The following is a 14,859-nucleotide window of genomic DNA, read 5'->3' on the forward strand; positions in this document are numbered from 1 at the left end:
GCTTCTACTTTGGGTGCGTACGTGTGTGTGTGTGTGTGTGTGTGTGTGTGTGTGCGCGTGTGCACACACACACTCAGTCGTGACCAACTCTTTGGGGCCCCATGAACTGTAGCCCCTCCAGGCTTCTCTGTCCATGGGATTTTCCAGGCAAGGATACAGAAGTGGATTGTCATTTCCTACTCCAGGGGATCTTCCCAACCCAGGGATCTAACTCACATCTCTTGCATCTCCTAGATTGGCAGGTGGATTCTTTATACCACTGCACTGCCTAGGAAGTCCAGTTTGGATGAGACCATCATCTAAAAGCTAAGAAAGCAGAAAATGATAAGCCATCTCCTTTTCCTCAAAGAGTTTATATTTCAGCTGGGATTATAAATCTATCAGAAACGGGTATTTAATATCTAAAGTATCCAATTATTTTTAGAAACAAACTTTAGTGTTTAGAGTATTTTCAGGTTCACAGCATAAGTGAGCAGAAATCACAGAAAGTTCCCATATAGATTCAACCCACCCACAAACGCACAGCCTACCCCATTATACACATCCAGCACCAGGATGGCACATTTGTTACAACTGATGAACCTGCACTGTCATGTCTTTCCCATGAGCCATAGTTTACTTTAGGCTTCACTTAGTATTGTATATTCTATGGGTTTTTACAAATACATAACACTTCTCTGCCATTTTGGTGTTATAGAAAATGTTCCTCTGATTCGCATCCATCCTTCCTCTTACCCACAACTGACAATCACTGGTATTTTCACTGTCTCCTTAATTTAACCTCTTCTAGAATATCATGTAGGAAAAGGCAATGGCAACCCACTCCAGTACTCTTGCCTGGAAAATCCCATGAACAGAGGAGCCTGGTAGGCTGCAGTCCATGGGGTCTCACAGAGTCGGGCACGACTGAAGCGACTTAGCAGCAGCAGCAGAATATCATGTAGCTGAACTTACACAGTAGAAAGTCTTCAAATTGGGTTGTTTTGCTTAGGAATATGCATTTAATATTCCTCTTCATCTTTGCATAGCTTGATGGCTCATTTCTTTTTAGTGCTGAAAATAAGTTCATTTCTTGGGTATACTACAGTTTATTTAGCCATCTACCAGATGAAAGAAATCTCAATGTATCCAAGTTTTGACAATTACAAAGCTTCTATAAATATCCATGTTTAGGTTATATGTGGACATCAGTTTTCAGCTCACATGGATAAATACCAAAGAACATGACTGCTGGATCTTATGGTAAGCATAATTTTAACTTTGGAAGAAATTATGGTAGTTTCTTGTAAAGTGTGTACTACTTTGCATTCCTACCAGCACTGAATGAGATTTGTTTTTGTTCTAGATCCTCATCAGAATTTGTCAGTTTTGAGTTTTGCAATTCTATAGGTGGGTAGTGCATTTTATTGTATTTTTATTTGCAGAACTCTAACTGCAAATAAATTGCATATGGTGTTGGACATTTTTAATCAGTATATATTCTGTAAGGTGTCTGATCAGGTGTCTTTACCTTTTTAAGTAGCTGATTGATATCTGTGTTGAATTAAGAGTGTTTGTGTATTTTAAATAACTGTCTATCATATTTCACAAAGATTTCTCCTAGTCTGTGATGTATCTTACTCTCTTGGCCGTTTCTTTTGTAGAGCAGATTTTAATTTTAATGCATTCCAGCTTGTCAATTTTTTCAAGAATTATGCCATTTTGATTTGTACCTAAAAGTCACAGGGATACTCAAGGTCATCTAATTTTTTCTCCTGTGTTCTAGTAGTCTTGAAATTTTGTGTTCTATGTTAGGCCTATGATCAACATTTAGTTAAGTTTTGTGAAAAGTGAGATATATGTCTATTTTTCTTTTCTTCCTTTTGCAGGCAGGTAGCTGTCCACTTCTTCTACTAGCAATTATTGAACTCTTATCTTTACTCCATTGTATTGACTTTTCTCTTTTTGTCAAAGAGGAGTTGGCTACATCTTGTGACTTTCTGGGCTCCTTATGCTGTTTAAGTGAACTGTTTGTAATATTTTTTTCTGACATAACAATTACTGAAGCTTTATACTAAGTGCTGAGGTTGTGTGGTGTCAGTCGTCTTTGTTCTTCTCCATTAATATTGAGTTGGTTATTCTGGATCTTTTGCTTCTCCCTATTACTTTTAGAACAAGATAATGTTCTGGGATTTTGATTTGCATTGCATTGAATCTATAGGTCAGTTTGGAAAGAACTGACATCTTTGCAGTATTGAGTCTTCCTATTCACTGACATGGACTATCTCTCCATTTCTACAGAAGGAAATGGCAACCCACTCCAGTAGTCTGGCCTGGGAAATCCAATGGACAGAGGAGCCTGGTGGGCTACAGTCCATAGGATCGCAGAAGAGTTAGACACAACTTAACAACTAAATGACAAAAAAAAATCTTTCCATCTGTGTAGTTACTTTCTTTATTTGATTAGTTTTATGGTTTTATTGGATGTTTTTGCTAGTTTTATACCTACATCAGTTGAGGGGGGGACTGTTAATGTAAAGGATAATGTGTTTTTTAGTTTCAAATTCCAGTTGTCCATTGCTGGTATATAGGAAAGCAATTGATTTTCATATGGTGTCCTTATATCTTGTATCTCTGCTTTAATTATTGCTTAGGTTTAGGACTTTTTTGGTCATTCTTTCAGATTTTATATGTAGACAATAATAGCACATGTGATCAGATTTATTTCTTCTGTATTAATCTCTATAACTTGCATGTCCTTTTCCTATTGCATTAGTTAGGAGTTCCAGATATTCAAAAGTTGTGTGAGGGAACATCTGGCCTTCTTCTTAATCTTAATAGGAATGCTTCTGGTGTCTAACCATTAAATATAGTGCTATATGTAAGTTCTTGGTAGATATTTTTATCATGTTAAAGAATTTTCCTTTTATCCCTAGCTTGCTGAGAGTTTTTCATGAACAGATTAAAAAAATTGTCAAATGTTTTTTCTTTATCTTTTGATATAATCATATGATTTTTATCCTTAGCATCTTGATATGTTGTATTATATTGATTTCCGAATGTTAAACCAACCTTTCATAACTGAGATATTCACACTTGATCATAAAATATAATCCACATACATGGAATTCAATTTGTTATTATTTTATGGAGGATTTTTGTGTCTGTGTTCATGAGAGATACTCATCTATAGTTTTCTAGTTGAGAAATTTCATTTTTGTTTGTTTTGGTATCAGAGTAATGCTGTCCTTGTAGAAAGAGTTAAATATTTCCGGTGCTTCTATTTTCTGAAAGATTAGAGTGAAGTGGTATAATTTTCCTTAGAATTCACAAGTAAGTTAATCTGACATTTTGCTTTCTCTTTTGGAAGATTATTCTGCTTTTTAATAATCTCAAGGACTGTATTTCTTTTTTTTTCTTTCAGATTCATTGAGATATAATCAATATACATGGCTTTAAATTTAAAGTGTACAATTAAATGGTTTGACTTACATCAGGAAATGATTACCATAATGGGTTTAGTGAATATCCATCATCTCAAATAGGTACAACATTAAAGAAACAAAATATTTTTAATTGTGGTGAGAATTACTAGGATTTATTCTCTTAACAATTTTTGTATGTAACATTCAGCAGTGTTATCTTAATCCTGTTGTATATTACTACTACTTCTACTTTACTTTTCTTCAGTTCAATTCAGTTCAGTCGCTCAGTCATGTCCAACTCGTTGGGACCCCATGAATTGCAGCACACCAGGCCTCCCTGTCCATCACCAACTCCCAGAGTTCACTCAGACTCACGTCCACTGAGTCAGTGATGCCATCCAGCCATCTCATCCTCTGTCATCCCCTTCTCCTCCTGCCCCCAATCCCTCCCAGCATCAGAGTCTTTCCAATGAGTCAACTCTTCACCTGAGGTGGCCAAAGTACTAGAGTTTCAGCTTTAGCATCATTCCTTCCAAAGAAATCCCAGGGCTGATCTCCTTCAGAATGGACTGGTTGGATCTCCTTGCAGTCCAAGGGACTCTCAAGAGTCTTCTCCAACACCACAGTTCAAAAGCATCAATTCTTTAGTGCTCAGCCTTCACAGTCCAACTCTCACATCCACACATGACTACAGGAAAAACCATAGCCTTGACTAGACGGACCTTTGTTGGCAAAGTAATGTCTCTGCTTTTCAATATGCTATCTAGGTTGGACATAACTTTCCTTCCAAGGAGTAAGCATCTTTTAATTTCATGGCTGCAGTCACCATCTGCAGTGATTTTGGAGCCCAAAAAAATAAAGTCTGCCACTGTTTCCACTGTTTCCCCATCTATTTCCCATGAAGTGATAGGACCAGATGCCATGATCTTCATTTTCTGAATGTTGAGCTTTAAGCCAACTTTTTCACTCTCCTCTTTCACTTTCGTCAAGAGGCTTTTTAGTTCCTCTTCACTTTCTGCCATAAGGGTGGTATCGTCTGCATATCTGAGGTTATTGATATTTCTCCTGGCAATCTTGATTCCAGCTTGTGTTAATTTGATATATTTCATTTTAAAAAATTGGTCCATTTTTATGTAAGTTATCAAATTTGTGGGCATAGGGCTGTTCATAATATTTATTATCTTTTTAATGTCCATGGGATTTAAAATTATGTTTTTCTTGTTTCTGATATCGTTACTGACCCTATTTTATTGATCTATCTAGGGGTGCATCAATTTAATTGATATTCTCAATGAACTCCCTTTGGATTTCATTGTAGTTTTCCTGAATTTAGTCTTCAATTTCCTTTATTTCTGCTCTAAATTATTTTTCTTTTCCTTGCTTTGAATGTAACTTTCTCCTTCCCTAAGGCAGAAGTTAAGATTATTAAATTTTAGGTCATTTTTTTTTTCCTAACATGCTTTCAATGGCTCCTACAAATTTTGATAAGTTGTACTTTTTTTTATTAGTTCAAATTTTTTTTTATCTAGGTGCTATTTATGACTTTTTTGTTTAATCTCCTTGTGTAGTGGGATTTTCTATTTATTATTCTGTTACTGATTTATAGTTTAATTCTATTGTAGTTTGACAGCCTACATTATATCATTTCTTTTCATTTGTTTATGTGTGTATAGCCCAGATGGAGTCTATCTAGTGACTTTTCCATATCAGCTTAAATAATGTATGTTCTGCTTTTTGGAAATAGTCCATAGATGTCAATTACATACAGTTGATTTATAATGCTGTCAAGTTCAATTATATCCTATGATTTTGACTGCTGTATACATTTCTAATAGTTAAAAGTCTCCAACTATGATAGAATTGCAGGAAAATAGATTTCCTACAATTAGCTTTTGCTCCATGTTTGAAATTCTCTTGTTAAGGATTGTTATGTCTTTTTGGAGATTTAAGAACTTCATCTGTATGTAATGCCCTTGTTTATCCCTGATAAACTTTCCTTTTTTGAAGTTGTTGCAAATTTTGTTTCAAAGTTTGTTGCAAAGTTGTTTCAAAAACTACTTTTTGAAATTATTGCAAACTACTTGCCCTTTCTTTACTAATGTTAGCATGGCATATTTCCCCATTTTGTTTTTTAACATATGTATATTTAAATTGTGTTTCTTATTGACAATATGTAATAGTCTTTTTTTTTAAAATTCAGTCTAACAATCTGTATTAATCGGAGTATTTATGTTTAAAGTGACTATTGATGCAGTTGGATTAATATCTATCATATTTGTTACCGTTAGCTATACATTGCTCTTGTTTTTATATTCCACTTTTCCCACTTTTGTTTTTAATTAAGCATCTTATGATTGTTTACTCTCTACTTCAGCATAGCATGCTCAGTCATGTCTGACCCCATGGACTATAGCCTGCCATGCTCCTCTGTCCATGAGATTTCCCAGGCAAGAATACTGGAGTGGGTAGCCATTCTTTTCTCCAGGGGATCTTTTTGACCCAGGGATTGAACCTGTGTCTCCTATTACTCTATTCAGAGTGTATCACTATACTGTTTTACTACTTTTTTTTTTAATTAGTTGCCCTAGGATTTTCTATATTCACTTACAACTAACCTGTTTCCTTTCAAATAATACTATGCCTCTTTATTAGTAGTGTAGATATATTTTAGCATACTGAATATTCCTAACTTTTCTTTCTTATTCCTTATATCTTTGTTGCTGTTCATTTCACTTATACAAAATCATCCATACTTAGGTACACACACATATAATGTACATACTTGAATACATTATTGCTGTTACTTGGAACAAACACTGCTAAGAATATGAAAAATGAGAGGCTAACCATTATTTTTTATCTTCTTCCTTATTAAGCGTTCTTCCTTTTATATCTAAGTTTCTGACCTATATGATTTTCCTTCAATCTGAAAAGCTTAATATTTCTAATTGGGAAAGTTTACTTGAAATGAATTCTCTCAAATTTTGCCTACTGAGAATCTTTTATTTTCTTTTTTACTTATGAAGGATAATTTCTCAGGGTACAGATTTGTTTATTTTCCTGTTAATTCTTTAAATATTTCACTTCAGTCTCCTTGCTTACAGGGTTTCTGAAAAGTCTGATGGAGCTCTTTCAATTTTGATTGATTATTTTTCCTGTATTTTGGATATGCTATGCCTAAGTGTGTGTTCTTGCTATTTTTGCCTTTTTCCTATTTGGTGTTCCCTAAGGGTCCTGGATCTGTGGTTTGGTGTCTGACATTAACTTGGAGAAATCCTCAGCCATTATTACTTCAGATATTTGTTTCTTTCTCCTTATGGTATTTCCATTATGTGTTCAGTTCAGTTCAGTCACTCAGTCGTGTCCAACTCTTTGTGACCCCATGAACCACAGCATGCCAGGCCTCCCTGCCCATCACCAGCTCCCGGAGGCCACCCAAACCCATGTCCATTGTGTTGGTGATACCATCCAACCATCTTATCCTCTATCATTATGTGTAAGTAACAACTTTTTCCCAGTGTTCTTGGATACTAACTTTTTTCTAGATATTTTTTATTTGCTTTTCAGTTTTAAAAGTTTCCACTGATGTGTAATCAAGTTCAGATTCTTTTCTTAGCCACATTCAGTCTACTTTGAGCCTATCAAAGGCATTCTTTACTTTTATTAGTATTTTTTTTGCCTCATTTTTATTTATTTACTTATTTTGATTTTTTTTTCATCCCTCTGCTTTCATCATCTTTCTGTTTTGGCATGTTGTCAATTTTGTCCATTAGATTACGTAGGATATTAATCATTATTCTTATTCTTTAAAATCCTGATGTCACTCTAACATTCTTGACATATCTGAGTTTGGTTTTGATGTAGCTCAGTTTCTTTGGACTATGCTTTCTGACTTCTAGCATTCTTTGTATTTTTTTCTGCAATAGCTAGACATGATGTACTAGACAAAACTATAGTAAATATGTTATTTATGTAATGAGTCAGCAAAAACAAGACCGGGAGCTGACTGTGGCTCAGATCATGAACTTCTTCTTGCCAAATTCAGACTGAAATTGAAGAACATGGGGAAAACCACTAGATCATTCAGGTATAATGATAAATCAAATCCCTTATGGTTATACAGTGGAAGTGAGAAATAGATTTAAGGGAAGAGATCTGATAGACAGAGTGCCTGATGAACTATGGACGGAGGTTTGTGACATTGTACAGGAGACAGGGGTCAAGACCATCCACAAGAAAAAGAAATGCAAAGGCAAAATGACTGTCTGAGGAGGCCTTACAAATAGCTGTGCAAAGAAGAGAAGCGAAAAGCAAAGGAGAAAAGGAAAGATATAAGCATATGAATGTAGAGTTCCAAAGAATAACGAGGAGAGATAAGAAAGCCTTCCTCAGCAATCAGTGCAAAGAAATAGAGGAAAACAATAGAGTAGGAAAGACTAGAGATCTCTTCAAGAAAATTGGAGATACCAAGGGGACATTTCATGCAAAGATGGGCTCGATAAAGGACAGAAATGGGATGGACCTAACAGAAGCAGAAGATACTAAGAAGAGGTGGCAAGAATACACAGAAGAACTGTACAAAAAAGAGCTTCATGACCCAGATAATCACGATGATGTGATCACTCACCTAGAGCCAGACATCCTGGAATGTGAAGTCAAGTGAGCCTTAGGAAGCATCACTATGAACAAAGTTAGTGGAGGTGATGGAATTCCAGTTGAGGTATTTCAAATCCTGAAAGAGGATGCTGTGAAAGTGCTGCACTCAATATGCCAGCAAATTTGGAAAACTCAGCAGTGGCCACAGGACTGGAAAAGATCAGTTTTCATTCCAATCCCAAAGAAAGGCATGCCAAAGAATGCTCAAACTCCCACACAATTGCACTCATCTCACACGCTAGTAAAGTAATGCTCAAAATTCTTCAAGACAGGCTTTACCAATATGTGAACTGTGAACTTCCAGTTGTTCAGGCTGGTTTTAGAAAAGGCAGAGGAACCAGAGATCAAATTGCCAACATCTGCTGGAACATTTAAAAAGCAAGAGAGTTCCAGGAAAACTCAATTTCCGCTTTATTAACTATGCCAAAGCCTTTGACTGTGTGGATCACAATAAACTGTGGAAAATTCTGAAAGAGATGGGAATACCAAACCACATGACCTGCCTCTTGAGAAACCCTGCAGATCAGGAAGCAACAGTTAGGACTGGACATGGAACAACAGACTGGTTCCAAATAGGAAAAAGATTATGTCAAGGCTGTATATTGTCACCCTACTTATTTAACATATGTGCAGAATACATCATGAGAAATGCTGGGCTGGAGGAAGCACAAGCTGGAATCAAGATTGCCGAGAGAAATATCAATAACCTCAGATATGCAGATGACACCACCCTTATGGCAGAAAGTGAAGAGGAACTAAAAAGCCTCTTGATGAAAGTGAAAGAGGGGAGTGAAAAAATTGGCTTAAAGCTCAACATTCAGAAAGCTAAGATCATGGCATCTGGTCCCATCACTTCATGGGAAATAGATAGGGAAAGAGTGTTGAACTTTTTATTTTTTTGGCTCCAAAATCACTGCAGATGGTGATTTCAGCCTTGAAATTAAAAGACGCTTACTCTTTGGGAGGAAAGTTATGACCAACCTAGACAGCATATTAAAAAGCAGTGACATTACTTTGTCAACAAAGTTCCATCAAGTCAAGGCTATGGTTTTTCCAATAGTCATGTGTGGATGTGAGAGTTGGACTATAAAGAAAGCTGAGCACCAAAGAATTGATGCCTTTGAACTGTGATTTTGGAGAAGACTCTTGAGAGTCCCTTGGACTGCAAGGAGATGCAACCGGTCCATCCTAAAGGAGATCAGTCTTGGGTGTTCATTGGAAGTACTGATGCTGAAGCTGAAACTCAAGTACTTTGGCCACCTGATGCAAAGAGCTGACTCTTTTGAAAAAACCCTGATGCTGGGAAAGATTTAAGGCAGGAAGAGAGGGAACAATAGAGGATAAGATGGTTAGATGGCATCACCTACTCAAAGGACATGAGTTTGGGTAAACTCTGGGAGTTGGTGATGGACAGGGAGGCCTGGCATGCTGCAGTTAATGGGTCCCAAAGAGTCAGACAGGACTGAGTGACTGAACTGAACTGATGTAATGTGTGTTAAGGGAGTCAGGGGAAAAGAAGTGTTCTGCAATGTTGTCATTCTGTGTTAGTGTTCTAGTGAGCCTGCGTCCTTATTGTATAAACTTCAATATATTTCTTAATACCTGCTACCTCACATGGGACAGGATGAATGGAAGGGGCTAAATTTGTGTATTTCCCTTTTCCCATGTAGAAGACTAAAGGTAGCTGAAGTTGGGTATTTCCTTTTCTCCACTCAGGCCAGCTGATTTAAAAAACAATGCCAGTTTTAGGTTTTGGTAACATTTACCTTGATGGCATTCTCTGTTAAGAGCAGACCTAGGGTATTTTAACATGAATGTTTTCCTCTTCCCTTGGCTGGAAGCCAGAGAGGAGTTTTCTGATTGTCACATGAAGACCTGGTGTAACCCTTGGAGTGAAAACTCATGAAAATATGGGTACCAGTCACGACTGTGTCCCTCTGGAATTTTTAATCATCACATTGAACTTCAGCAATGTATCAATTACAACTTAGGCTTTCCTGCCTTGTTGCTATTTCCCACAGAGGTTTCTGCTAGTGGGTTTCTCCTTTGGTAAATTATACTTCTCTGTATCCCTACTATCTTTCCCCATTTGGAGGGATGGGGAATGATTTGTATTGTGATTTCACTCCTCTGATTGATCTTAGATGACTCTTTTTTCCTACTTTCTTTGGCCATTTATGTGTTGGGGCAAAGTAACTTCGAAGCTTCTTACATGACAGAAATCAAAAGTCCTCTCAGCTATTCCATAAAGGTATTAACTTTCTAAAAATCACTAAGCAATAGCATACAAATAACCAGTATTCTAGAAACATTGCAAAAAAATGAGGGAGATATAAGGAGTAAGGGATTTCCTGGTGGCTCAGACAATAAAGAATGCACCTGTAATGTGGAAGACCTGGGTTTGATCCCTGCATTGGGAAGGTTCCCTGGGGAAGGGCCTGGCAACCCACCCCAGTATTCCTGCCTAGAGAATCCCCATGGACAGAGGAGCCTGATGGACTATAGTCCATGGGGTCACCAAAAGTTGGATAGGACTGAGTGACTAAGCACTGCACAGCACGTAAGGAGTAAAGCAACACCAATGTTACAAGCATAACTGTCTTAACTTAGACACCTTGCTTTTTTCTCCAGGCTGTGGTAAAATTCATTAAATTGACAAGTACTCCTACTCAATTCTAGATTAAAAAATTCTCTACAATCACCAAAATTCTACAAAGAGTAAAATTTGTTGTTTGACTGCCTTTTTATTATGTCTTGTTCCGCACAGTATATTTTCAGGTAAGTAAATTAAAGCATGGAGGTATTACACTTTGCCTAATGTCCCTAGTGGCCAATTTCAACTCTGAGTTTAAGCCGTGGAGCCAGATACTTGGCCTCTAGCCTAATAATTTTATGTTTTTGGAGCTAGCCTAGCTTATTTATGTACCAGTCCCATAATGTGATAATGGAGGAATGAGGAAGTCCCCCAGGGTATAGATTCCTGGATTCACTGTACATTTAATTTCTGTCAAGAGCTGTCCTTCACAATTTCATAAAATGTTCTACCTCAAGAAACCCTGGAAAAGATCTCTTCATCTATTCTGAAATGTCTTTATATATCCCTAGGCAATTCTCTGAGGTGTTTGTCAACTACTGTTACTCAAATAAGATTTCATGAATAGATGTATCCAGAATATACTAGGTTAATTAAAATGAATCAGGTTTCCATTCTGCAGGATTTTCAATCTTTCAAATGCTAACATGATAGCACATCTGAGAGAAGATGGAGTTTGCAGCACTTCCTGAACATTTTCATCCATAGAACCATATAGGTTTTATTTTATTGCAAATAACTAGTCCTATTTTGGGAAGTACAGGTTTAATGCAAACAAAAGTTTTACCGAAGAGACGTCTAGGGCAAAGAGGTACAAGGATTTATTGGTGGTCATACAGTTGATGAGTGGGTGATGGAAGAAACTGAGTAGGGGAAGAAGCTCAGGGAGATCATGGACTAAAAATTTTACTCAAAGAGCTATAACATGTTGCAATACTTCACAGCTTGCCTAATGATAACAAAACTAAACTTGATGGCAAAACAAACTAGGAAGTGATGTGCATAAATTATGTTTCATACTTTTAAAAGTTGTCCCTCGTAATATTACAGACCATATGGAAAGCTCACATATTGTTTTTGGCAAAAATGATAACTCTTGCATTAAATTTCTATTTGACATCTGGAGTACAAAAGAGATTTACTTAGGTAGTTATTCCCGTATTGTTGTTCAGTCACTCAGTTGTGTCCAACTCTTTATAACCCCATGGACCACAGCACACCAGGCTTCCCCATCCTTCATGATCTCCTGGAGCTTGCTCAAACTCCTGTCTACTGAGTCGGTGATCCTTCCAAATGTCTTGTCCTCTGTCATCCCCTTCTCCTCACATATAAATGTTTTAATTTAGCATGTGTTAAATTATACTATAGGTCCAGATTATTAAAGAAGTTCAAGCTGCTCTACCTACACTTGGCATTTTCTATGAAGGCACTAAACAGAGACCCATCTGGGTTAAATAGCAAGGTCTCACAATTTTGAGTGGATGTGTTTGGGTGTGTATGTGGCAGAGGTGGGACTGGCACCTAGTTCTCTTCATTCCTGCAGCACAATACTTTCAATCCTGTTGTTGACATTGACATTACAATGTCAACTTTGGGACAATGACAACACTATATTTGTAGTTCAACTTTATTTTTGTAGGAAAGAGGGATGATCCAAGAATACAAAACACACACACACACAATACATTGTTCCCTGCTCTGCTATCGCAGGCTGTGTCTATTACATGCTTAAAGTCCCTTAAATTCAGCTTGTTTAAAACAACTATATCACCAGTAACTGCTTCTGCTTGTCAAGGGCCAGTATTGAACAAAGCCATTTGTTATGGATCTGTCATTAGCGTGCTCAACACTCCTGGGGAACAGGATTGACCCTGAAGTAGAATAAACATATTCTGTGTCTGCAAGGACAACACTCCTAACAAAATCTATGCAAGACCAGATGTAGATTTGAACCAACAAAAACTCAGGGAAAGAATACTTGCTCTGTATTAGAATCTGACTTCCTGTGTAATAAGTGATCTTGCAAAATTTTACAACATTCGAGTGTATCCTAGGAGGCTTTTTCTTATTTCTTAGGTTGGAATCAAACTAAACAAAGAAGGTAGATAGGCAAATAAAGGAGAATAGAATTGCCTGATTAAATTTCATCCTATTTTAGCTGAAAATAGTTTCATAAGAAAAAAATTAAATTAAAAACCCTTCAGTTAAAATATGCTTTATTAGCTTGAGTGTTTTATTTCTAAATTTATCCAAAGCTAGAATGTGTGCTTTAATTTTCTATTCTAGCTTCCCAAGAACTGATAATTTGTCTTGAATTTCTTCCATCCAGTACCTATGTATCTAATACACCCTGAACCTCAGAAACCACTGCAAGGGATACGGTTAAGATTAAGATAAGGTAACCTTAAGATAACTTGCAAGATGGTAACTTATCAGTAAAAGCCAGTTCACATTAAGGGAATGGAACTTGGAGAAACCTTTAAAACCACTTAATCAGTAGTTCCCTTTACAAAGTTTCTGTGTGCAGAAAGACATTCAAAGCATAGGATATAACAGAAAATAGAAAGGTATATTTGCAGCTTTCTCAGCTTCACGGTTTAGACTTTTGCTCAGAACCAGCTTCAGTCTTATTTTAATTGAAAGTTTTTAACATGATCTGTGAAGCAGTAAGATTCCAGCAGGTAGAATTCATTGAGGAAAATAGTTTCCTGCAATAATATGTGATTTATCCACTAACATCTCTGTGCTATATAGAGGAAATTATTCATGGGGTTGTCATTAGTTTAAAAGCTGCTACAGTTTTGTCAGTATAATTTTAAGCCATTTAAGATTGTTAGTTGGAAAAACATATTTGAATAGGTATATAATTGTTTCCAAAGTAACAGCCTCTGCATTTTTTTTCTTTATTTTGATTAAAAAAAATATTTTATTGGAGTATAGTTGATTTATAACGTTGTATTAGTTTCAGGTACACAGCAAAGTGAATAAACTGCACGCGCGCACACACACACACACACGTATCCCTACATTTTAGATTATTTTCCATAAAGGCCATGACAGAGTACTGGGTAGAGTTCTCTACTGCTATATAGTAGGTCCTTATTAGTTATCTATTTTGTATATACTAGTGTGTATATCGGAGAAGGCAATGGCACCCCACTCCTGTACTCTTGCCTGGAAAATCCCATGGACGGAGGAGCCTGGTAGGCTGCAGCCCATGGGGTCGTGAAGAGTCGGAGACGACTGAGCGACTTCAGTTTCACTTTTCACTTTCATGCATTGGAGAAGTAAATGGCAACTCACTCCAGTGTTCTTGCCTGGAGAATCCCAGGGACAGGGGAGCCTGGTGAGCTGCCGTCAATGGGATCGCACAGAGTCGGACACGACTGAAGCGACGCAGCAGCAGCAGCAGCAGCAGCAGTGTGTATATGTCAATCCCTGTCTCCCAGTTTATCCCTCTTCTCCTTACCCCTGGTGAATTTAAGGTTGTTTTCTATCAATACATCTGTAACTATTTCTGTTTTTTAGGTAGGTTCATTTGTATATTTTAAGATTCTAGATATAAGCAATATCATGATAATTGTCTTTCTCTGTCTGACTTACTTTACTTAGTATGTCTATCTCTGGGTCCAGTAATGTTTCTGCAAATGATGTTATCTCATTCTTTTTATGGTTTATATTCCATTGTATATATGTACCATATCTTCTTCATCCATCCCAATGTTAGTGGACATTTTTGCTGCATCTATGTCCTGGCTATTATAGAAAGTGCTTCAAGGAACGTTGTGGTGAATATATCTATTTGAATTATGGCTTTTTACAGATATATGCCCAGGAGTTGGATTGGTGGATCTTAAGGCAACTCTATCTTTAGTTTTTAAAGGTACCTTTGTACTGTTCTCCAAAGTGGTTGTACCAGTTTGGAACCATGCCTTTTCATTTGTAACTAGTTACACTAAAACAGAATCAGCCCTCTTCTACAGATGTGAAAAACAAACACCTTCCAAGTCCTTCATTAGAAGAAAGAACATTTCAGACCCAGTTTTGCCTGGCCCTGAGTATGAGAAAGATATCTTAATTTCTCTCTTAAATGCTTATCTAATTGATTATCCAAAAGTATCAGTTGAGTCTCTGAGATTCCTATTGTTTTAAGGTTATTTCTCCAAATTTTATATGAAATTATTTTATCCTAAATAATTCTTGCTA

At 36.8% G+C, this 14,859-nt stretch overlaps 1 long non-coding RNA gene across 1 annotated transcript in view; it reads left to right on the forward strand.

Moving 5' to 3' along the window:
* Positions 1 to 14,859, forward strand: part of LOC123331367 — a 52,247-nt gene that overhangs the window by 26,064 nt on the left and 11,324 nt on the right. The window contains exons 2-3 of the long non-coding RNA XR_006547957.1: positions 1,174 to 1,242; positions 1,346 to 1,389. This is a non-coding gene — a long non-coding RNA (uncharacterized LOC123331367). The remainder of the gene's footprint in view (positions 1 to 1,173; positions 1,243 to 1,345; positions 1,390 to 14,859) is intronic.

This window comes from Bubalus bubalis, chromosome 23 (assembly GCF_019923935.1).
Source record: "Bubalus bubalis isolate 160015118507 breed Murrah chromosome 23, NDDB_SH_1, whole genome shotgun sequence".
NCBI lineage: Eukaryota > Metazoa > Chordata > Mammalia > Artiodactyla > Bovidae > Bubalus > Bubalus bubalis.